This window comes from Phoxinus phoxinus (genome assembly GCF_949152265.1).
Source record: "Phoxinus phoxinus genome assembly, chromosome: 12".
NCBI lineage: Eukaryota > Metazoa > Chordata > Actinopteri > Cypriniformes > Leuciscidae > Phoxinus > Phoxinus phoxinus.
In genome coordinates this window covers 25,328,164-25,353,706 of record NC_136887.1, presented here as the reverse complement: position 1 = coordinate 25,353,706, position 25,543 = coordinate 25,328,164, and the positions used below count along the sequence as shown (strand labels likewise).

Here is a 25,543-nt window from a genome sequence, read left to right as displayed (position 1 = left end):
TCAACACTCAATCAGAATATTATATGGGCCCAAATTCTCCCACCTAACCAGTTACATACCTCTTATGTCACAATTTCACCAAGCTCAGTCTTACAAGGAAATGTCACTATAGCAATGTTTATCCATGCTCAACAAAAACATCATTCTGTGGTCTCTTTAAGAGCCTTGGTTACGTTTGGACCTCAGTGTTATCATTAATAATATGTGGCTGGATTATATCTGTTCGAATAAATATTTATGTATGCATGCTTTGTATAAAATTGTTTAAATATGTGCCAGCCCAAGGAGGTGGGTCTCATTCCTCCCAAGATTACTTCCTCATTCATTTAAACTTCTTCGCCTCTGTCGCCTTGGGCTGAAGACACTATTCTTTGTAAAGCTGCTTTGGAACAATTGTGAAAAGCACTACAGATCCGTTTCCTCATTTCATCAGTGTGTTATCCATCTAATTTCATATCTCATAACTGAATAAGTCCCAAACTGGTTCCTAGAACCCTCGCTGTCCTCTTACAACGTTCTTATTATCAGTCTTGCATGTTTAAGCTGTCATTTGACAGTCTGCACTGATAAAGCCAGTATTACCAATTTGATTCTGGCCCTTTGAGTTTCCATTTTCATCTTTGCCGAACATGTCATGCGTCACAGGTTACACCTCAGCTCGCTAAATTACTGTGAGACAGGGTACAGAGTACAGACACGCTGCCTAACGCACATGCGAGTTGGCGAGCGCCGGGATTTGAAAGTATAAATTCCTAATCAGCCCAGAACATTCCAGACAATTAGAGGGGATCAACGCAATGTCTCCCCTCATATTTCACATTAGAGAGTGACAGAGAACAGATATGACTATGTGCTTTCACATAACCGCGTGGATCAGAGGAAAAAAGCAGTCAAGTTGATAAAGTGTTCTCCCTGCTCTTCAAAGCAAAGGCACGGGAGACTCGAGACTTTTTGGCAGTGTTTGAACCACCGAAACCCTTAACAAACAACCTCTGCAAAGATTCTCTGGTAGTTTTTCTTAATCAAACTGAATCTGATGTGCTAAATGAAAACCGTTTGAAAACAACACCGCACCGGTTGCAAAGCTCAGAGACTTTTCAAGCTGGTGCTAACATCTTAGTCAACCTCCTGCCAGCAGACTTCAGCTCGACACCCACAGAAAGCTTTTGACGCTTGGAAGTACCTGCAAAGCACCATGAATTATACAATGCACTTTAACATACTCCTACTAATCTTTTTATGCTTCTGTTAAAGTCTTAGCTGAGATTGATTGAGAAGACAAAGTCCTCCGGCATAATTAAGCAGCTACTTCAAAAAGAAAGAGCAAACCGTGTTTCATGGGTTCTTTTGAGCACCTGCAATTTGCGCTTGTTGGAATGCTTGTAAAATACCTCATTAACTGTTTTTAATTCATTCTTTTTTTTCTTTGATTTTTATATTTCTATCAGACATAAAATACTTTCTGGATTTAAATATATTGACACATAAAATATATACTTTTGGTCATATATATAACCTACTTGTTATACTTTTAATGTTTTGTTTTTTTAGAAATGTTATTAAAAAAATAACCAGGAGTACTGAGCATAAAAAGGTATTACACATTTCACTGCAATCCTCAAAGAGTTCATTTTTAGTTTATATTGGCAAACGGCTGCCTAAAGAGAACTCTGTCTTTTTAATACAGTGAGACACAACCTTCCCCCAAGAGAGGATCCAAGACGCTTCCAGACTAAAATCAGCTGGATCTGGACGAAAACATATTTCAGTCTTTATCAGCCAGAAGGACTGATGGGAAATGAAAAAATAGAAATACACCACATAAACACATGTATGTAACAACCACTAAATGCAATGACAAAAGGAGATGAAATGAAGAAAAAATGTGAGACCACTATTATTCTACATTATTTTGTTAATTAATACAAAATGTTTGATTATAAAATGATATTATCACCTCAACAATTTAAAAATAAATAAATACAAATTAAGATGAATTTCAGAGTCTTCATTTGGTTTGAATGTCTTTTGCTTTTCCTTAAATTATCCTTTTAATTAAAATAATTTTAAATATTTTTAAGAGACAATACTCATTTAAAAATCGTTATATATGTATATCCTCCTTTCCGCACTCCAACCATGTTTGTGAGGTCTTTGTCAATACGAGTAAGGAGATCTTGGCATTGACATGGGAGCAGCCGTATTATTCACATGCTCTTACGAATGCAATTTCTCAGAGCTTAAGATGAAGATTGCAGCCGTTCTCATTTATAAGCCCACAGGACGGGAGAAAAAAAAAACATCTGCTTAAGAAAGTGAGAAAAAAGACAGGGAGGAACGAAAGAGGCAAAAATGCTAGGGAGGGTTGATTGAGAGGAGGAAATTCTCAGCATTATCCATGAGGCCTATCTCTTTATCTCAAGCTCGGTAATTGTAGCTATATAGAGGAAGTCGGCACGTTGGGTGCAGAATATCTTGGCCGGGCTGATTGAATGCTATAATAAGAGCATTATGGCAATGTTTATACCCTATGTATAATTCATGCGCTGGTCTTAACTTCTCCAGGGATACTTTTAGCACAAGTAAAATGGTGTAGCGTGGTTCGGTGGTGCTGGATGAGCCATCTGAGAGCGTAAAGTTCAACATCAACATTGAGAGGAGCAGACTAAAGGAAGCACACAGCAGAGACAATCAGAGCAATGCGTCGCTGAGGATTTAAATATGATAAAACTGAGACATTGGGACTCGTGTGTGTCAGCGCATGTCTAAAGCAGGATTATTGTGCCTGCGAGAGAGAGTCTTTACCGTTTGCCTGTTGCAGAGGTGATTGAGAGGCTGATACCACCATCACATCAGGCCAGGTGGCATACGTTCACACACAGGAGACGGACCACTGCCGAAGGATTAGTTCTGGAGATATGAATATTCAGTTATGTCTGGAGAAGCCTCAGATTGTCTCTCTGACTCTCTTTCCCCACTTTTCTTCGCTCTTGCTGTCCTTCACCTTGGCTGGCTCTGAGCTTATTACACAACTCATATGCTGCAGATGGGGCACATCTGACATCCCACAAACACACACACACACACACATAGCATCACCATCGCACATACACACAGATGGGGCATGCAGGGACAGAGTGTGGACCAAGGCAAAGGGTGCGAGTGTGACTGTGTGTGACAGGGTGTGACAGAGATCCGTCACTTCAGTGCAAAAAGCATCCGGAGCTCCCCCTGAGATGAGGTGTTCTGTGACAGGCGCGCACACACTCACACACACGCGTGCGCACACACACACACACACACACACACACACACACACACACACACACACATGCGCGCACACACTTAACCAAGCTGAGTACTTATTGTTTTTCCATATGTAATGTGAAGCAAAGGCCTGCAATTCAGTCAATAATTGAGTATAATTAATTATTAATCTAATTAAATTAACAAACTTGAATGAACCAAAACTTAAGCCAGACTAAGCCTTTGAATTATTTCTGTGATGTCATATGAGTGACCGATTGTCCCGCCCTCGCGCCAGTAAACACGTCATCAGAGGGGAGAAAAGATGTCACATGCAAGAGAAAGGGGAAGTTAAGATCACACATGGATAAATAATGTATCATTTCAGGATGCATGATATTCAAATATATATATATAATATAATATATATATATATATATATATATATATATATATATATATATATATATATATACTGTCATGTAACAGTTTTGTTCTGGTCTTAATGATAGATAAATTATTTAAACTAATCCCATTTTGTTCTTTAGCCAATCAACAGAGTCATCATATGCAACAACACACAGTACAAATAATAAAAAAATATGATTGCAAAACTGACTGAGTGATTTCTGAGTGATTTCACAGTATGACTGTTAATGATCCAATGTGTCATAATGATCCGATGTCATAATGAATCAAATATATGATGACAAATAATAATAATAATAAAATATTCTATACAATAATAATGTATTAATCCCCAAAGGGAAATTAAGGATTAATAGATAAGTAATTAATACATAATAATACTAAAGACTAAAAAAAGCAAGGCTCTTGAGATGCTATGAAAAGTTTTTTTTTTTTTTTTTAGCCTTCAGCTCTGAACAATTATTGCAACGGGGAAAAAACATCTCTAAATAAAAGCTTGACTTCTTAGCTGATTTATTCTAGATGAATTGTCTGAATGAACTGTGCGAGTAACCCTCAACCACTCTTTTACGCAAGTTCATTTGGGGGTTAGGAGTCTATAGCCTGCTTATCCATAGATTTATGCAATTAACTTTGTGTGCAACTAAGTGTTGTGCACTCTGTGTTTGATGTTGCAGCCGTTTAGCACTAAATTTCCCCTCAGGGATCAATAAAGTGTAAGCAGGCAGCTCTTTTTTTCTTTTTTCTTTAAGCATAAAGCTCTGTTCAGTGTTCATTGCTCATGTATGTGTGTTTTCTTCTTAAATGAATGGGTTAAGAATGGAGCGCTATTTTTACAAGCTGCAATTTCTGTTCCACTAGCATCTCCAAATCAAAGTGAGAAATAATTATTGCTTTCAAACAGGTTTCCCGAAAACTCGCTCTGTCTGACAATAAAAATGGATTGATAGCGGCACAGAGCCACACTGTTGCACTTTTGGGGGAAATCGCTCCTAAAACAGTATACCTATATATTTATTCTGCATATTAAACTGGGATATGAGCAAGTATTAAAAATTACACAGCCTTCAAACCACTCCTTGTGATTTCCAGAATAATCACACTCCCTGTCTGAATTCCGCAGACTGCGAGTGTCAAACACACCCACACACACACGTCCTACATGATTAAAAATCAGCACCAGCCACTGACCTCACTCACTCACACACACACACACACACACACACACACACACACACACACACACACACACACACACACACACACACACACACACACACACACACACACACACACACACACACACACACACACACACACACACACACACACACACACACACACACACACACACACACACACACACACACACACACACACACAGAGAGAGAGAGAGAGAGAGAAATAGAGAAAGATCAGAAGAGGAGTCACTGTGGACCACAGAAAGCATCCCTCTCATTCCCACACTGATTTGGAGCCCTCATCTTCAAAGCAGTGCCTTAACATTGACTCCCAGAGAGACACCGTGAGAACATCAGACTGAAAACACATCAATTCATCTCTTTGGTTATCAGAGAAGCTACTGCATGATAAATATGACTGGATTCCATTACAGATACATACAGTGGCCTCAAAAATGTTAGGACACTTAAGCCAGAAATGTGGCAATTTTATCGCATTAGATAAAATATTAAGCCAAGTGCCATCTGCAAACAAATTATGCTGGGCCTTTACTCCTTAACTTAACTCATTAACATTTACTTCTGATTCTTAAAAAAAATCCATTCAGTTGGACATTTTTTATTTATTTTATTGGGTAAACTATCTCTTTAGGTGCACAAAACTTATCAGCTGTCTTTGATTTACCAAGCATTTTTTTTTGCAAATTTGAGTTCAAGAGGAAACGGCGAGGAAGAGAAAGGACTCCAAAAAGACAGACTGACATCTGTTTCTGTGTCTGTCCTGTTTAAAAGGAGGGGAAAAGAGGGGAAGATTCTGCTAATCCCTGTTACCAAATCTCTGACTAGATCGCTCATCAGAAATTAATAACTTTGATCCAAGTCTCCATGGCAACCATTGGCTGATTTGGGTCTTAATCTCTCTTAATGTTGTGTAATGTGTTTCTTAGGGGTCTAAGCTGTTTTTATAATCTTACACAGTTACACACACACCCACATATACAGATGAACGCTTCTAGACTGGTCAGTAATAAACATGACTATGAAAGGTAGTGTATATAAACGGAAATAAGGACGATGATGTACTTATGGTAATTAGTTCTTAAGGATTTGCAAAAAAAAAACAAGGAGGGAAAAGTAACATATTGCATTTAAGCTATTTTTTTAAAGTACAGATTAACCTATAGTGCAGTTTGCAGACCAGATGGAATCTGTTGTGTTGCTCGTGTGTACAGCTGTGACAGTACGCTTAAGAATGTGTAACATCCTCGGATATGTAGTGTTAAAGGATTGTCCGGTCTGACACAAGGGTTGATAGACGTACAACATGCTCAATCTAGTGCTTATGAGTATATGCTTGTTTGTGTCTTTAAAGTAATCTATAATGACTCCATATGTGTTTTTGTGCTTACTGAGATAATATGGTATAAAGTGCTCTTTATCTCCATGTATCCTTCTGGACACTTTAGCATTTTAATCCGGCTGCATCCAGAATAATATTCCCAGCACTGCTCCTGCTTACTTCGTGAGAGTCCTATTTCTTCTCAGTCGACCGATTCCCTAGTCCTCTGGGAGCAGGGAGAGAGGGATCTTGGTTGAAGGAGGACAGACTGATTTATTTATTGGGTAATTTCAGATATGCTTTGAAAGTTCATACGAATGATTCATTAGTGACACATGCACAGACTTCCTGAGAAGTAGTTTTCGACTCATTCGCAGGACGTGACAGTTTCACTTTGCTCATAAATGACAATTCCGTCATCATTGATTCACCCTTATGTTGTTTCAAAACTGTATGACTTTATTCTGTGGAACGCAAAAGGTAAATCCATATGATGAAAGTGAATGAGACCTGGAACTTTCAGGACACAAAATGACAAACAAGCACCTTAAAATTACCATAAAAGTAGTCATAAAAAAAATGTATCCAAGTTTTCTGAAATCATACTCATTTTGTGAGAGAAACATACCAAGGTTTATAGTTGATATTCACTGAAAACCTTGACATCCACTCTAGCTCTCCTTGGCACTTTCATGAGTGAAGTTGCAATGCAGATATGTGAATAATTAATCCTAATTTGATCGTTTCAATTAATCAGTTGAACCAGTTCACAAAACCAGCTAACACTTTTATTTCGATGGTCCCCCAAAAGACGTTCCACTAACTTTGCAACAACATGTCAACTTATTCTACTTACCCAAACATCTAACCCTAATCTAACAGTCAACTAACAGTTTACTACACTCTACTAATACTCTAATGAGAGTTAGTTGGCATGTAGTTTGAAAGTTACTTATAGTTAGTAGAATGTCTACAAGTTGACCATCGTAAAAAAAGTTTATCCCAAAACCAGTCTGAATGATTAATTTACACTTCAGAATTAACCAGTTCACAACTCACTGACTAAAATAATATTTGCAGCCAGAAACATCTGGAAGTAATGGAAGTAAAGATTATTAGTGAATAAATACTTTTAACAATGACAGTGTTAGATGTGACTATTGAATTTAAATTAATCGAAAAATCGAGAACTACAAATAACAATCAAAATGTTCCATGGCAACTAACTGAAATAAATAAGTTAAACTAAAATTACTAAAAAGGAAATGCATAATAAAAAATAAAAAATAAAATCAAAACTTAAATGCTAAAAATAAAATATGACTCAAAATATGAATGAAAACTATAATAATACTGGACACTGTTTGGATTTTTTAAAAAAACCTGTAGATAATACATACATAAAACTTATAGAATTGAATATACAAGTCATATGGACCACTTTTATTGTCACTTTGGAATCTGACATCCCCTGTTTTCAAAAAAATCCCTTTTGTTTTCGACAAAACAAATAAAACCATACAGGTTTGGCGCAAAATTAGGGTAATTGACAGAATTTTCATTTTTCGGGAATTAAACCTTAAGAATCAGTAAGGAATTAAAAAAGCAAGAGACAGATCACAATGTGCATAATATCCATGCGAACATGCATGCAAAAACAGGTGGTAAATGCTTTCTCGCTATAGGAATCTTTAAAAAACATGAAACTTGTTTGATCAAAGTTGAGGACTCCTGCTGGATATCGAGGCTGTTGTCAAGATAATTACACCAGATCAAAGAAAGCAGATGAGAATGAGAACACCAGAAGCCATTGACAGGCCATATTCAAGTTTTGAAACCCTCAAGGAGTGTCTTTCATTCATAGTCTAACTCCAGTTTAATTTCAATCTCCCCGTCTAATCCTCTATAGAGCTGATAGCATACGTATAAAACCTTGCTATTATACTTTAGAATTCCACTTCAGAATAATTCAAATGTAGAATTATTTACTTCTCCATTCTGATCTGGTTCATTTTCATGACAGATAAATAAGGGCCCAACACCACAGGAAGTCTGTGGAAGGATATAATCAATGCCTGAGAGAGTAGTGGTGTGTGGGTGAGAGCGTGCTTCATGCACTCAATGCTTTGTAAGGGAGAGGCCATTGGCATGCTGCAGGCTGGCATGTCATGTGCCAAAGCTGACAGACGCTATGGAGAAATCCGCTGCATTGTGTCCTGACTGCAGAGAAGGTCACAGCAGACCTGCAGGACAGATGAATGTTCAAGACCCCATCGCCCCCAGTACCACCCCAGAGCAGGACAGACTGGTCTTCATCAGGCCACCCTATGTTTCAGGATGGTCACTACATAGAATTCAAATAATAATATCTATACTAGTGAGCTATAACAACGAATAACACAAACAATGTCCTGTTCCTTTCATAGGGCGCTCACATGACGTTAAGCATTTTCTGGCGCGTAATGTGACATTTGAGAACCTAAAACCCTGTTTCTCCCAGTTGACACAGCAACACATAACCGGCATATCAGAAATCTCCACTTTGGCCGGAGTTTTTAGAAATAACCGTTTTCTGTGAAAAAAAACAGGGTTTTAGTGTGTTGAAACTCGCAGTTGTGGTAAGGGGGTTGACATATCCGAAACACACTTGAAGTGGTTGACCAATCACACCACACTGGTCCAGCTGACCAATCAGATCACACTGTGCTTGCCGGAATGAAAAACTTCATAGAAATAAACTGAGCGTTACTGACAGACTGGAACAATGCAACAATGTAAAATGTGAAAAATAATGTGGTTTTGAACATTCAAGCTTAAAAAACAATTTTAGTGACCATAAAAACAAAATCACGACTGGACATTAGACTGAACAAAAGGGCATAACATGGCCTATTTAAATCAGGAACCACATACCTTTCTAACGTGAAAATAAGCATAAAAAGAATAAAATTAAACTAAGTATTTTTTTTAAGAAAAATAAGAAAAATGCATAGCACACAAATATTCACTGGAAAAATTGTTAGTAAAATATACTTGGTGGTCTTGGCTTCAGGAGACACAATCAAGTTTCAGCATAATTGGGGTCTACACACACACTCCCTGAATTCAATACCACTGAGGACTCATCAGTACAAAGTACAGAGGACCCATGTTCCTAATCATATTCATATTCTCCCTGGGGCTGATTCCACATTCTATTGGTATAAGTTACAAACCCATTTATAATTGGTTAGAAATGCACAAACTCGCAACCATAATTACACCCTAAGACTGGGTATCTAAGATAGCTTTAGTGAGTTTTCAAGAGAGGTTCTGACAGCTCTCAACTCTCAACTCGCAGATTATTTCCCACGGACTGGCAAACAGCACAACGGTTCAATTTCAGACATTCACATGGATCGGCAGCTTTTTTTTTCCAAGGCGGAAGAACTGTCATCTCGGTGACTGCAACACCTCAAGTGCCTTATCTAGGATTGAACCTGCATTCCATGAACTTAGATTGAACCCGCAGCATTTGTAAAGAGCAGCTCAAACTCACATCCATTAGGATATATATTCTCTCTATGTTGCAAACTTTACATTTATTGCAAGGACAGCGCCCCGGGGCAAGCAGTAATTAAATTACTCTCAGAGACAACTGTGATAAAGCACGATATCCGTGTTATTCACAGAATAAAATAAATACTATTGATCCCTGAGGGAAATTCAGGTGCAAAAGCTGGTCTTTAAGCCATTACATTAACACAACCTGCTATTTAAACTAGCAGGGAGAGGTCTTTGAATCGTCTGGAGGTGAAGTGCTTTTCAAAAGCGCTGACCAGTTTAGACAGAGCAATATTTGTAGCACATGCCTGGGTTTGAACCAACATCATTTCCATATAGCAAACCAGCAAACTTTAACTACAAGGATATGTTTTCTTTTGATATCAGACTTAAAATCGTGCCTTGAAGCTACCAGTGTTTAAATAATTATCTGCCATGTGTGAAACAACTGTTTAATTAAGAGATTCTGTATTTTTTAAACTCAACTGATATTGCCATTAATGCATGTCATTATCTGTAAGAAAACAAGGCTTGCAAATCTTGCTGATTAAAACGGCTGCTTCTACTGTCTAGCCATCTAAATTAGTGAACTTAAAACACTATTTACTTTATTTATGAACCACTTTTTACTATTGAAGGTGACCCTTAAATGGAGTTTGTGTCACATTTAGCGGATTTGTCAACAAATTTGTCCCTAAAATACGGCCAGGCTTAAAACACTCACACATAGTGTATCCTCACGAAGAACCAGTGGACCGTTGCTGACCACTGCACTTTTTAAGCTCCCTGTGGTTGTCACCATTGTAAACAATATAATCAGTTACACCTAACAACATTAAACAGAGAGCAGAGCTGTATGCAAATAAGAGCTAGCCAAGCTTTATTGAGCCTCAGCTATCTCAGCTCTTATTTATATAATCTGTAAATTTCAGCCACTGTGGTGCGAACCGTTATAAGCACAGATAACAAAAGATAAATCAGATTAGGGAGGATTGTTTTTGCGTGCGGTCATTTGGATACAACAAAACAGACGGTCAAACACTTGCTGACAGGGCAGCAAAAAGAAAAGCTCTCATTTAATCTTCAATTAATCCTCAATCTTTAATGTTGTGCTTAAAGAAATGGGATGCCAAAGTTAAAGGTGAAGTGTGTACTTTTTCTGTGTTAAAGTACTGTTTGCTATCTCCAGTTTAATATACAAAGCCATACAGTAAGTAAGCATTCAACAGTTGGGAATGTAAACAGATGGTCCTATAGCGATTTCAGTCCATTGCTTGTTTGAGAAAAACTGGACATAGCAACATTAGCTCAACCAATGGCTTGAATTATGGGGCGGGACTATTTGTTTTTCCAACCAGTGAGTGTTTGAGGAACTTCATCGTTTTTTGCAATTCGGTTGATGCTAAAGGCACTTTTTATTATATAGCTGTAAATAATGCAGAAATTCTTATTACAGATCTTACATACAGGTCAGAGGCATCATTAATTAAAGGTAATTTTTTTACTTCAATTTGTAACTATGTTTTTGTTTGTAGCTATATTGTACATGTTTTTACGTTGATTTAATTATATTTATTCATGTTTACTTAATTATAACTTCAATTAATTAAATTAAGAAGTAATTACAAACATATTGTTGCTGTTAGGCTGTATCTCATCTTTTTTCCTAAATCGTTATTGGTCACCCTTTACATCTGTCTGTGGGGTTTGTACATTTTTTAACAATGAAAAGTATTAAAAAGAGCTTGTGACTTGTAAAAAGCCTCATAACTACATTGTCTCCCCAAACTGTCGGTCAACCCTCATAACTCCATCCGCTTCTATCGTGATTTGTGAATTAATTGCTACAATTGGTTTGGTCCATCTCTGCCTGTTTGCAATGCAAGGGTGAATAAATAACTTGTTGATTGAGTAAAAACAGCGTTTTCTTTCTTCAAGATGTTTAATGTAGTATTTGAGGAGCAGAGAAGAGTGTCTTAGTTTATCTGTCACCAGGCCATATCCAAAACTGCCTTAAATAGCCTGTGCATAGCACTTCATCTTTTATAACATTTGCTAAATGACAGAAAAAACAAAACAAAAAAACAAGCGCCAAGCACTTACTGCCACAGATGCGTCTGTTCTAATGACAAACAAAACACATGTCTGACATTTGCTTGTCAAAACATTCTTACAGTAATTCCTTTCGACTCGAGCTTAATTTTTCTAACATGTTAATAATATAATGACAACTGTAAGTGTCTGATCAAATACAAAGTCACAATATAAGCCACATTAAGGTTGATAACGGTGTCTTTTTCTCCCCATTTCCTGAATAGGTAGATAAGATATCTTAACTAATTTAGATCCCAGAGAAAATGTGATATGGAGAGACAACAAGGATGTAAGAAACCCGAAGAAGCCACTAATTCAGTATTTTGTTAATTACTTAATTAATACAAATGTAATTTTATTTATAATAATCACACTAATTATTATTTTCATATAATTTTGGCCTGTATTGTTTATCTGATGTTTGTTTTAGCATAGAGAGAGAGAGAGAGAGAGAGAGAGAGAGAGAGAGAGAGAGAGAGAGCACGAGAGAGAGCGAGCGAGCGAGCGAGAGCGAGAGCGAGAGCGAGAGAGAGAGAGAGAGAGAGAGAGAGAGAGAGAGAGAGAGAGAGAGAGAGAGAGAGAGAGAGAGAGTATGAGACACCTCTTTGGTGTAAGTACACTCTGGGCAGAACTAAAGGTCTATCAGATGTCCTGCTGTGTGGAAACCTCAATGACAGCTCCATCTTTGTAGGCTACTGCACACCTCAGGCTCAAGTTGCTGCTCCATGGGTGTTCTGTGCCTCTCTGTGGGGGTTGTGGCTTGTTGCCTTCCCGTTCTCGCTCTGCAAAACAGTGGGGAAATGTTTAAATGTAAAATAAGGCTACGCTTAGACTGCAGGTAAATGTGACCCAAATTAGATTTATTTTATTTTTTTCCCATGTGTGACTGGATCAACATTTATCACAATTCTGCACTCATGGGAGTCAGATTTTACATGCCTATCAAGACACTAACTTAGGTAGTCAGTGGAAGGACAATGATGTGTCAGAACTGATGATGTATTCATGATCTGTTCACACTGGAATCTGATATAAATGTGGCCATTAAAACAACAATGTGAACAACAGCTATACCAAAAAAACAAACAAAACAGATCTGATCAATAAATCGGAATTGAGCACCTAGGGTCACCGTGTGAACGTAGCTTAAGTGGCACACACACTGCAGAGAATGATGTCTTTTTGCCTCTCTCTATCTCTCTTTCCTATCCCTGCTCTCTCTCTCTCTCTCTCTCTGGGATCTAAAGTACAGTCAGATAATTTCAGCCCTGATTGACATATATTAGCATACACTTTAAGGGCAAAATATGCATTTTCAACTGGCAGTCGGAGGTTAAGACCAGGCAAACATATTCCTAGACATATCTCAGTGACAGCTCTGTCCCAGCATAAGAAGGTCAGTAAGATGTCAGGGTGTACTTACTACTCATTAGAACGGCTATATTCTCTCTTCTCTCTTTTACTGTCACTCTTCATCTTTTTTTGCTAGGTTTGCATATTTGTTGTGTCATGCAACAGGTATGTTGTATAGGTGTAGATTTAAGGTGGTTACACAATTTAGACAGCTTGTATGGACCGTTTGACAGACAGCAATGTGTACGATTAAGTTTTAGGGGATTGAAAAAGTCAGGTCAGTCTGAAATTGAGCAAATACAGGAATATAGTGAATTATTAGATTTCAAAAAACATAACTAGCTGGAGTTTACACCAGGTATTACAAGTGTAAAGCACTAATGTGCCCTTCAAGTGGAGTCGAAATTATTGTAATTATGAGCTTTGGATACATGAATGACCAAACAAAGTCATTATTACAAGAAGCTGATGATTCATGAGAAGATTCATGATATTGGCAGGGCATTTCAATTTGAAACATTACAGAAACACTGGACTAATATCATGTAAAAGTATAGATACAGTATCATAATATATCTAGTATATCATTGATCAGTGAGCGGAAACAAAGTCTGTTTTAAATTACAATTAATGATTTTGCAAGTTGTTTTTATTTTACATGCTGTATTTAAATTATTTTAAAATGTGTGATGTATGAAACAACAGATGATAGACAAGTTAATCACTCAACTTTCACTGTTTGCTTTATGTAACAAATACTGTATCTTGTTTTGATACAGTATTTAAATAAGCAATAAAAAATGAATACTTTTTATCATTTTGAATTTAGATGTAGTAATTTGGGTTTAGTGTTCACAATATCATTCTTTTGTTTTGTTTAACCTTCGTCCACATTTGTTTTCAGACTTGAACGTAATGAATCCGTGACTCAGAGGTACAAGTTTCAAACGTACACTTTAAAGGGATAGTTCACCCCAAAAATTTAAATTTTGTCATCAATTACTCACCCTCAAGTTTTTCCAAACTATGAGTTTCTTTCTTCTGTTGAACACATAAAATATATATTTTAAAGAATGTTGATAACCAGACAGTTGACTGTTGAAAATTGACTTCCATAGTATTGTTTTCCCCCTACTGTTGAAGTCAACAGCTACCATCAACTATTTGATTTCAACAGAAGAAAGAAACACGTACAGGTTTGGGACAACTTGGGGGCGAGTAAGAGATGACAAAATTGTAATTTTGGGGTGAACTGTCCTTTTAATGCAGGTGTGAATGGGGTCCAAAACACTTTGAACTTATCCACTTTCAACCATGAAGATGGTCAGAAATGCATGTGACAACAAGTGTAAATGCTCTTGTGGTCGAATACGTTCAAAACAAAGCAGACAATGGTCTATTACTGTCAATCAATCAGCATCGAAGTTATTGTATTTACAGTGCCTTTTTATGAATTTACTCACACCATGTATTTGTTCAAGATTTATTACATACATTTATGTTTTTTATTTTCTCTGCAATTTCTCTCCTGCTGATCACATATTAAGTGCAGCAAAAGGGTTGTTTAGATTTTATGATCTTTTTTATGTGCTGAATTAATTCCTAAATTGAATAACTTGAGGCCATCCACAAAGGTTTTTTCTGATAATTTAACAGCATTTCCCTAAATAATCCCCCGCTTGGCTGCAGGCCCCCCCGCCTGATTTACACAAGCCCAGTCCCTAATACAGCCTATTACCTGATTGGATATTAAATTACCCTGCATGCAGAGGAGGCCAATCACAGCTGGGTCAACACAGCAGGTAACTGTGACAACCGGTCACCAAGGTGATTTGTAAAATGATCTGTTAATGATTCACAACGTTAAACAGAGCATGGGTTTGCAATTGAGAAATGAAAGTGTCTTCCTTTGAGAACATCGCACTTGGATTAACGTGCAGAGGGAAAAGGGTGAGCGCATGCATTTATGGTTTTATTTCAGGCTGTTACCGTGATGATCAACACCGCATTAGTGATATTGATGAGGACGATGATTTAGCCCGACGATGGAACATAGATCCTACAGCTGCTCTAACAAAGTACAGGGATCAATGAAAACCAAATTATCTTTGCAAAAAAAAAAAAAAAAAACGTAATATTAAAAGGCTTGTATAAGGAATTACATTAATATATCCACATATATAAAATCTAACAGTCATAAATGGTAAAAGAGGTCAGAGAATGACAGGCTAGATGACGAAAATCACGAAAATGGCAGAGCTTATTTTAATCTACCAGAGCAGAGACCATTTTCATACAGGGACAGGAGTGATTGTTAAAGTCTCACGTCTCTCATAAGTATTACGCAACTGTCTCTGTCTTTTCCTGTGCGACAAGTTCTTTGTCAGATGCCGCTCTATAGGCGCAGAAAACCGAGCTGGGGAGCTTTAGAGTGAGCGTGAGAGATTTGAAATAAGAGCCAATCTTGCCTAGCTGATTCCCATAAAAGCCTTATTGACTATAATTAATTCTTCTGTGTTTTAATTGCAGCTGTCTAAAATCGTTCTCTGCTGGTCGCAAGAGTGTGCTTTGGTGCCGGGCTTTCAAAAAAAAAAAGATTTAATAAATAAATAAAATGCCACAGCAGCAAATTAAAGTCGCTCTCTCAACATCTACATGCAAATCACTTCTATTTTCCTTTGATGTCATTTTCCTTTCTTTTAATTTTGGCAATTAAAAGAAGAAGAAAAAAATCTCTGTTGGTTTTCCAAGAATAAGAAAATCTTTTCATATTCTAACATGAGCCTACTGTTCTCGGTGCGGGCTGACTTGGCTTCCTCTGAAGACGAAGATCAATCTTTTAGCAAGGTCAGAATCACGCTGGCTATAAAGCACCGACTAAACGAGCAGTTAAAAAGAAAATCCTACACATCTGAGCAGCTCCCCTTATGGCAGGGCCTGAGTAGTTAGAGCGACTACACCACTCCTGTTGAAAACTAAACTGATGGTGCGGAGAGGCGTGATTGGAGGGCTTAGTGGCAGTTCAGGTAAGCCTGATGCTAATCCAGTGAAGTGATTGTGAGCACTGATAGATCACTGATAAAGTACCTTCTTAAAACTGAGCTGAACATGAAGGACGGACAAAGACTTGCTCTGCTGAAAAAAGTTTCTCTCAACTGGGGAAATTACAGACAGTAGACGCATAGACCATTTGAGTTTGGCCAACTCAACCTTGAGTTTAGAATAATGCCATTGGATATCTTAGACCATCTTAAACTGGAGTATAGCATGATTTGATGATATAAGGAAGTCAACAGCTAGCATAAGCAAAGCTGTAATCAACCCTGTTTTATAAGTGTTGAGGCCCAAGCTCCATACATGCCAACCGTTTTCAACTGACAATCATTTAGTGGGCAATATCCATGGCAAATAATCAACTTTTAATAGTGTATAAAGTATACTATAATAACACTGAACACATGGAGTTAAACACATACACTTTAACTGGAGTATAGTCTGAATTTTAGAAACTAAAAGAAACTAAAGAAGCTAAAGGTCCGTTCACACAGAGGACGATAACTATAATGATAACCATAAAGATATTCTGAAAAAAATCTTTCAAAGAATAGCAGAGTTCACACCACAACTATAACGGCACAGAAAAAACAATATCATTGGAATCACTTTCAGAATTATATTTTTTTTCTAGCTGATGAATGATAAAAAAACATTGACAGCCAATCAGAATCAATCCTGCTTAAGCATTTAAAGTGGCAGACGACAAAACTGCAGCGCTCGCTTTCAATAAACAGAAAATTAATCCGCTGGTGTGGAACTAATATATTGTTATCTTTTTTAACTATCGTTCTTGGTGTGAAAGGGCCATAAGTTTATGATGAAATTGCTTTTAGATTTTAATTGCTGTATTGATGCACGGTATTAAACACAATCTTGACCAACTAGTTTACTATTACGGTTGCCAGTGTTATTTCCAAAATGGCTGCCGAGTGAGCGTAATTGCCTTAAAGTCTTTAATGTTGATCAGTCACTATCAACACATTTTATTTTTCATTCTGAAATATTACAATTCTCAAAAAATAAAAAATCACAATTTTTTTTCTCCACAGACAAAATGTGTCTGTGATAAATGATAAATACTAAAAATAATGTCTCCAGAATCACCTTTCTTTGGCTTAGCAAAAAATACTATTCTCAACGAAAAAAAAGAAGCCCTTTCAACTTTAATAACTTTCCCCCGTCCCTTGTTAATCCTTTTTTTTATCAGACAGACTGGGCGCTACAGCACGGTACGTCTGCGGTCAATGTGGCAGCTTTTTAAAGGCCACTGTGATATGGTTGAATGAGGTGATCATACGTTCTGATCAGCGAGCCTCTTCTCTCTGGCAGACGTGTGAGCATGTCAACGGTCCGCTCGGCTCTTAGATTCCCCCTTGGGCCTGCACTTTGTTACGGAAGAAGTAGGGACAGAGGAGAAAGAAATAGAGAGATGGCACTCCTTTAAGGGAGAGGAATAGCACTCAGCGGATCGATCAATAGGCCCATGGCCTCAGACAGGGCCAGATGCTCTCTAGAGAGAGAGAGAGAGAGAGAAAGAGTGTGTGTGTGTGTGTGTGTGTGTGTGTGTGTGCAGACATACTCATGCAAGTAGGCGTAAAGTCACACATATGCTTTGTCTGTGCACTTCTCTTTCGAGTCTGTGGTAAAAGTTGAGGGGCCACTTCAAAGAAAGCATATGCTGATGACATCATGGTATATCATTACAATCAGCCACTATCTAAAAGGTCCTCTTCTGTCTGTGTGCAATAAGTGCTTTAAATCTTACTCCGTATAGGGTCAAAAAACGCATAACTACCACCTGCTGCTCTGTTACCCATGGTCAATGTCACTTAACGCCACTGGAATGGCATTCAGCTAAATTGTCATCAACCATAATACGAGTTAAAAGGCTTCTCTGAAATTCCAGAGCAAATGCTTCTCACGTCGAATCTGCTGCAAGCTACGAAACTAGCTTAGGCAGGCTGCCCACTTCTACACCCTTGGTATATTTCAGCATGAAACAAATTCTAATGATAATAATTTGACAGATGAAAGTCTCCCCGAAGTGTGAAATCCTGGCCTGCAGAAATGAAAAGCATGTTAGTGAGGGAAAGTCTTGTGATAAACGTGAAGACTATTTGTGGATAAATGGCATGAATGTTGCATGCTATCCTGTAAGGTGTCAAGAAAGACCTCTAAAAGGTGCACACAAGGTAGAGAGACACATTTCACACACACGCTTCATGTAATTGCATTTTTTAGCAGGAGGTCCATACAAATGTGTGTGTGGATGTTTGCTACTTTTATCTTTAACATTTTGAAGACTGGATATATTTAGATATTTATTGGATAAAAGGTGTCATGGATGTCAGTACTGGGGAAGCTTCTTTAAAACATGTGCGGTTAAGCTAATCCTTTGGGGAACAAACAAAAACACTTAAGTACTCACAAAAAATAATTTCACGGATAATAAAATATAATATTTTAAAATGTTTACATGGTTATTTAGTCAAATCTCAATTGTCAGCATAAAACAAACTGATTGAAGTCTAATTGTAAATATATTAGTGTGGCTATCGTTAATAAAAACAATTATGTTAATCATACATTCGTCAAATTAATCAATCATGATTAATTGCGTCGAACATAAAAGTACACGCACACACACTCAGGCTTGCAAGAGAATTTACAAATTTGCAAATGTACAAAAGAAAGAGAAAATAATTACATTGCATAAGTATTTATACTATTTTCTGGGACACTTGAAATGTAGCTCAGGAACATTCCAATATTGCTGGCAGATGTTACAACACTTCGAGTGCAGTTAACCTGTGGCAAATTCAGTTGAATGGGTTTGATTTGGAAAAGCACACACACCTCTCAATAAAAGGTCTAACAGCTGAAAATGCATATCAGAGCAAAAATCAAGCCATGAGGTCAAAGGGACTGAATGTGGAGCTCAGAGACAGGATTGTATGAAGACACATATCTGGGGAAGACTACAACCAATGCTGCTATATTGAATGTTCACAGAAACACGTAGCCTCCATACTCCTTAAATGGAAGAAGTTTGGAACACGCAGGACTTTCCCTAGGGCTGACCTCCAGGCCAAACTGAGCAATCGATGGAGATCGCCAAATGCAGCTTGTTGCATGATATCATACCCCAAAACACTTGAGGCTGCAAAGTTAAGAGTTTGAATACTTATGCAATGATCTTATTTTCATTTTTATTCAACGGGCCACGTTTTTTTATTTGTCTTTATGTTGTAGCCTATGTAGTGTAGATTGATGTGAAGAAAAAAACAAATAGTTTAACAGAGCAGCAAAATTTAAAGGGTTTGAATACTTTTGCAAGCCTGTGTGTGTGTGTGTGTGTGTGTGTGTGTACCCACACCTTGGTTAACTTCAAATTCAAGGACCTTTCAAGGATTTTTCAGGTCCAATACCCTCAAATTCAAGGACTTAATCTGGGGACACGTTTCAAGTGAGAGCAAGGTTACATCATGTTACCTTGTAACATACATTGTTACAGTTTTGCGCTTGTGAACATCATGGCAAAGTACAACATAAAGTACTTCACGCGGGAAACACTTACCGTAACGCATAAATGCGCATAGAACCAATGTAAATCAAGCAAGCTAATATACATAGGCCACGAAGTGTTGGCAAATTAGTGCACACATTAGTGGACCGGAGTAAATCATATGGAATTTTTCCGAGAAAACTTCTTGCACAAAACAAATTCAAGCACTTTCAAGGGTCTATTTATGTTTATTTTCAAAAATGTTTGTTTGTCATTATGTTTATTTCCAGGGCCTTGAATTTTTTTTTTTTTCAGATTCACAAACTTTCAAGGATTTCAAGAACCCGTGGGAACCCTGGTGTGTGTGTGTGTGTGTGTGTGTGTGTGTGTGTGTGTGTGTGTGTGTGTGTGTGTGTGTGTGTGTGTGTGTGTGTGTGTAAAAATAAGAAGATATAACTAAAAAGTTTAGGTTGAAGGCCTGCAGCCAAGTGGGTGATTATTTTAGGAAAAGCTGTTAAATTATGAGAGAAAACCATTGTAGAAGGCCTCAAGTTATTAAATTTAGGAATTAATTCAGCATATAAAAAAGATCATAAAATCTAATCAACCCCTTAACTGCACTTAATATGTGATCAGCAGGAGAGAAATTGCAGATAAAATATACAAACTATTAAAAATTACAAATATTAATAAATACAATAATAGTATATATATATATATATATATATATATATATATATATATATATATATATATATATATATATATATATATATATATATATATATATATATATATATATATATATATATACACATACTAAAACAACACTGAAATACATTTCGAATACATATTATATTTATATTATGTTATAAGGAGACACAAACAGATTCACTACAATGAAACTTGATTATTAGTAGTGACAAATATGAACATTTCAGGAGAGCATCTGATTACTGCTCATGTAAAACAAAGATAATGGTTTTAAATAAAATAATGACATTGTGTCACTCTACACTGCAAGTTACTGGGAAACCCATTTTGAAAACAGTTGACCTAATGTTATTCTTCAGAAAAATGTAGTTAAGTTGGCCCAACACTACAAAGAATGCAAGCACATATTAAAGATTGGAAGGAAACAAACGCAATAGTTTGTGAATTGGTCAAACTACATACAGTATTGCTGACTGCTAATCTGAATATTCAGGGGGAAGGTCCCCTTCAATGTCTTTGGTCGCCACAGCTCTCTATTCTTTGCATACTCTTTCCTTTGTCCCCTCTTCTCTCATTTCCCCTCCTTTTTAACAGGTTGTGCTTTGCTCTATTAATTTTGTGGTTGGAGGATTGATCCTTGCGGTGAGCGGCTGTTTATAGCGACGTTAAGGTTATTTTACGAGACAAATGCGGCTGTGAAAACTACTCCAGCAAAAATCCATCCTTCATCACCAACCTGAGTCCTCCACATACGAATGCCCCACTAATCTGCCATGTTATCAAAAGAGCGGCGCACCCCTGCTAGGCAGAAAGCGTTTTATTTTGTAGAAAAAGGCCAGAACCAAGACAGTCTGGAGTAAACCCAGACTTCAACAGAAAAAAAAAAAATGAGTCATAAATGTGAGAGCGGGAACGAGGGAAAGAGATCAATCCAGTACACTGTAAGGTCTTGAGGAATGAGGCAAACTGTGAAACCACATCAGTTCCTGTTGCTTTTGTTTATTTTTCTCTCCGTATTTGTAATGCATTCATATTCATCCCCAGACGCTTAGCTGTACAACCATTTCTTTACCAAGGCCTCTTCTGCTACATTCTGAGACTCCACCAGGAAGGATCTTTGGCTCGTTCCAACACACACAGAAACACACGCGCACACACACACGCAAAAAAATCGGGCCTTCAGAGATGATATCTTTGGTCTATCACACACAGGGGGATTCCTTCGTCTGACACAAATCAAAATAATAGGAGGCTTTACTTGATTTCTTTCAACATTTGCACTAGGAAAATGTGTAAATATGTCAACAGCTTTGTCCAATGGTGCATAAAATTACAAAAAAAGAGAGAAAACAAGTGAATCCCCGCAGGGAAGGAGGTGAGAAACAGGGCGGCTTGGAAGCATAACAGAACAATTTATGTGTTTAAGACCACACGGAAGGCCCTGTTTTTGCATCCAGTGCACAGTTCCCCGTGGCAGTCTGGTAGGGAGCTATTCATAAACACTACTCTAAACACACTCCACCGGGTCAATTGCACTTGGCTGAGGGCTGATACCCTACACATGGTACCTGAGAGGCACATTTGTGTGTTTGCTATACTTTAGGGACAAATTTGGCTCCAGAAGTTAGCTAAATTTGACAGAATTTACCTCTGCAACATTCAGGGAGGTCCTGAAACAAAACAAAACAAGCATAAAAAAAGAACAGAAACAAAACAAAACAAAACAAAACCATAAAACAAATCAAAATTATAAAAAAAAATACAAAATGCATAATATTTTAGTGTAGGGTAAGGGTTAGTAGTAATTATAATTAACTATACAATATATCAAAAGAAGTCAATGGCACATCTCCATTTAGCTATGTAAACGTATGCATGTGAAGATGAATAACCATTTAAAAGCCATTAAAAGGAGTGAGAGACAGAATGAAATTGAGGTTTAAAATTATGCATTAATCGCCTATAGATGATTCATTGTCAGTCCAGCTAGGTGGGATGTTTAATGGGGGTTTAAAAATGATGACCCTGTGTAATAATGTGTGTTGGTGTGTATATGTGAGCGGATAGGTGGTCCATTCAGGGTGACAGGGTGCAGATTCAGTTCTCTGACACAATGTAGACACAAAGTGAGTGGTAATGGTGACCGTTTACAGCTGCCTACTTCAATCTTCAGCATCATTGACGCCATATAAGGACGTAGAGAAAGGCATGGCCTTTAGAAAGTACCACAGCAATGAGGTACATTCACAAGTAGAAGTGTGGGTATGGATGGATTTTTTTTTACGCGACACCGCAGCCATGAGCACAGGAGAATTACACCTTTTAACCCAGTAAGAACAGGAGAGAGAGAGTGAAAGAAAAAGAGCGTTGACCCTGAGCTTCAGACATTCTCTTCACAGACTATAACCATGATGGATGGCTCCACTGCATGACCAGATTGCTTACCCAGACATGAAGGAAAATGAGGAATAAAACCGCCTGATTCTCTCAACCTCTTCCCTCTCCTTTTCCTCCCTCTTTCCTTCCTCACTCTTTTCTCCTTTCACCCTCTTTTTAAAGCCATCTCTTTTTTTTCTGCATTAATATGGAGAAAGTAGGTTATCAGTGAATAACATGTCTGATTAAACCATGAATAAATTTGCTTAGAGCTGATTTCATCTCTTCGAATTTATATCACAGCGGTTGTGCCTTCACAAGTCCACATCTCACACTGTAACCCCACCTGTCAATCACATAACATCATTAAGCATCTTTCCACTCACCTCCAGCTGTTATTCAACAGTATAGGCGAGGGAGAGTGAGAGTGTATATCTCAGTGTGAATGAACAATACTAGGTGGCCATTCAACTCGTTTATTTGTCATATGGCAGAATCTCAAGTTATAATGGAGGCAGAGGAGGTTTTAATTGAAATTCAGTTTAAATTTAGTCAGAGAATGCATGATGTAGGAGACTTACAATACTTGGTTCCTGAGGTCGAGGCTTTACCATCTGAGAAGCAGCTGACCACCTGGGATTTTCACACAGAGTCTGGAGTTAATAGGGAATAGTCTGATCAGGAAAGTTCTCTCACTTCTACTATGGTAATGAGAGACGAGAAAATAATGGCCAGGATCGTTAAAAATGTAAGGTCACAGTCAGATAATGAAAAAGCAACACTGGAGAGGAAAGCATGTGCATCTATCTCATACCAAACTGGCTTGAGACAATGTTTGTACTGGTGGGCCACACCAGGATTAATGGTAAAACATACCAGAGGTTTTTAGTCATTTTGTTGCAAAAAACCCAAATACAACAATCCCCTTAGAAAGGACACCCTTTGTAGTATATAAAGGCAGCTATATTTATTTCAACCATTAAAACCATATTTATACCATGCATGGTATGTCTGAATCCTCGATTCTGATTGGCTGGAATGTGTTGATTAAAATCGTTATGCACAGTTCCAAGTTAGTTGAATCACATTTTTATATTAAAACGCTGTTCTCATTGAAGCGCACACGCACACATACGTCACTCTGAGATGCCTTCCAATAGCTTCGCTACTGAATCACTACAGTATATTTCCCAGGGGTTACATAGCTATTTTATTAGTCATTTATAAATGTATTAGTAATTAGTAATCTGTAGATAGAAGGTATCCTATAAGTATTCTTGCTCTTTCTAATAAATGCTATAATTAATTTATTAAAATGTAACACTACACAGTATTTATCTCTGTGTCTGATTCAAAGGTGAATTGCTAGATCTAACATTAGCTGACGAAACCACCAATTTTTCCTTCCGGTCAAATATTGCGCTGCAAACATCAATAACCGCTTTAAGGTGTCAATGTTAGAATAGTAAAATTGTTTAATGCACTGCTAGCTGTGGTTTATCTCTTTCATAAACAGTATAGTGCATATACGTGGGATAACAGATGGGCAGCTGAAAGCTATGCAAGGACCATTCTTGTCAATTATTAACAGGTTTTCCAAAACTAGATGACTGAACATTGGAAGAATTTCGTTGATCTGACAAATCTGCAGCGTGCAGATGGTAAAATCACAATTTGACCCAAAAATCTAACCCCTAGATTCTGCATGCTTGGAGATGGAGTGTAATGGTGTGGGGAACAGTTTCATGGCGCACATTAGGGGCCTTTATACCAACTAAGCACAATTTGAATGCCACGGCGTACTTAAGCGTTGTTGCTGTTATGTGCATCCCTTTATGGCCACAGTCCATCGGTTTTCAAATGGATCGCTCCAGCAGGATAGTGCGAAATGTCATAAAGCTCGAATCATCTTCAGTTCCAAGTACATGGCATGGGTCTCCATTTCCCGCTAGCAGCCTGCACAGTCGCCTGATCTTAAACAAGAGTTGCTGTAGCGTGGCCAAAATAGATTAATAGATTCTGCAGCCAAAATATCAGTACAAACAGCCTAATGTTATTGAGATAGCAAGGACCAAATTCCCTGAAAAAAAAAAGTCTCCAGCACCTTGAATAAACTGTTGAAACGAATGCTTGTTGTTCTAGAAGCTAGTTAAGCTAATTTAATCGGTTAAGATTACAGTGATGGGTAAATTTAGGAATCAGTGTTTGGTGTAGGCAATCAGTACTGTGATTGACACCTAAGAATTGGCTGCAGGACGGAGTTTTTCGCTGAACAGGTTTGGGAAAAAACACACGCACTACAGATAAACCTAAATTGGACTGAATATATAGAAAGACCTTCCTTACAGAAAAGCCCTCAATTTCATAAATTTCCTTTCTCCCCCTCGCTCTCTTTTTTTGCTATAGTAGCACTATGCTCCTGCTGCGTTGTGTATTGGACGGTAGGGATCACTCACTCCAATCTAGCTTCTTGCTGTTAGACCCCACACCTACTGCTGACCCATCTCAAATCAAATGACCACCGATGGTCAGACTCCACATAGTCCTGTATACACACACAGACACACACACTGCTTTTTTCGTTTGTAATCCAAAAGCTTCATGCTATTTTCCCATGTTTGGTCTGGTTCAGAATTGAAAAGTCTGCATTATAGGACCTTAGCAGGTGGGACCAAATCCTGAAAATACCCTCTCTCAAGGTCAAAA

General features: G+C 37.7%; 1 long non-coding RNA gene across 2 annotated transcripts in view; it reads right to left on the bottom strand.

Moving 5' to 3' along the window:
• LOC307008377 overlaps positions 1 to 25,543 on the bottom strand; it is a 66,974-nt gene that overhangs the window by 12,505 nt on the left and 28,926 nt on the right. Inside the window, exon 3 of one of the 2 annotated variants that reach the window (XR_013799798.1) lies at positions 12,536 to 12,614. This is a non-coding gene — a long non-coding RNA (uncharacterized lncRNA). Of the gene's footprint in view, positions 1 to 12,392; positions 12,615 to 25,543 lie in introns of those variants that run through there. The other variant, XR_013799799.1, reaches the window with a different exon arrangement.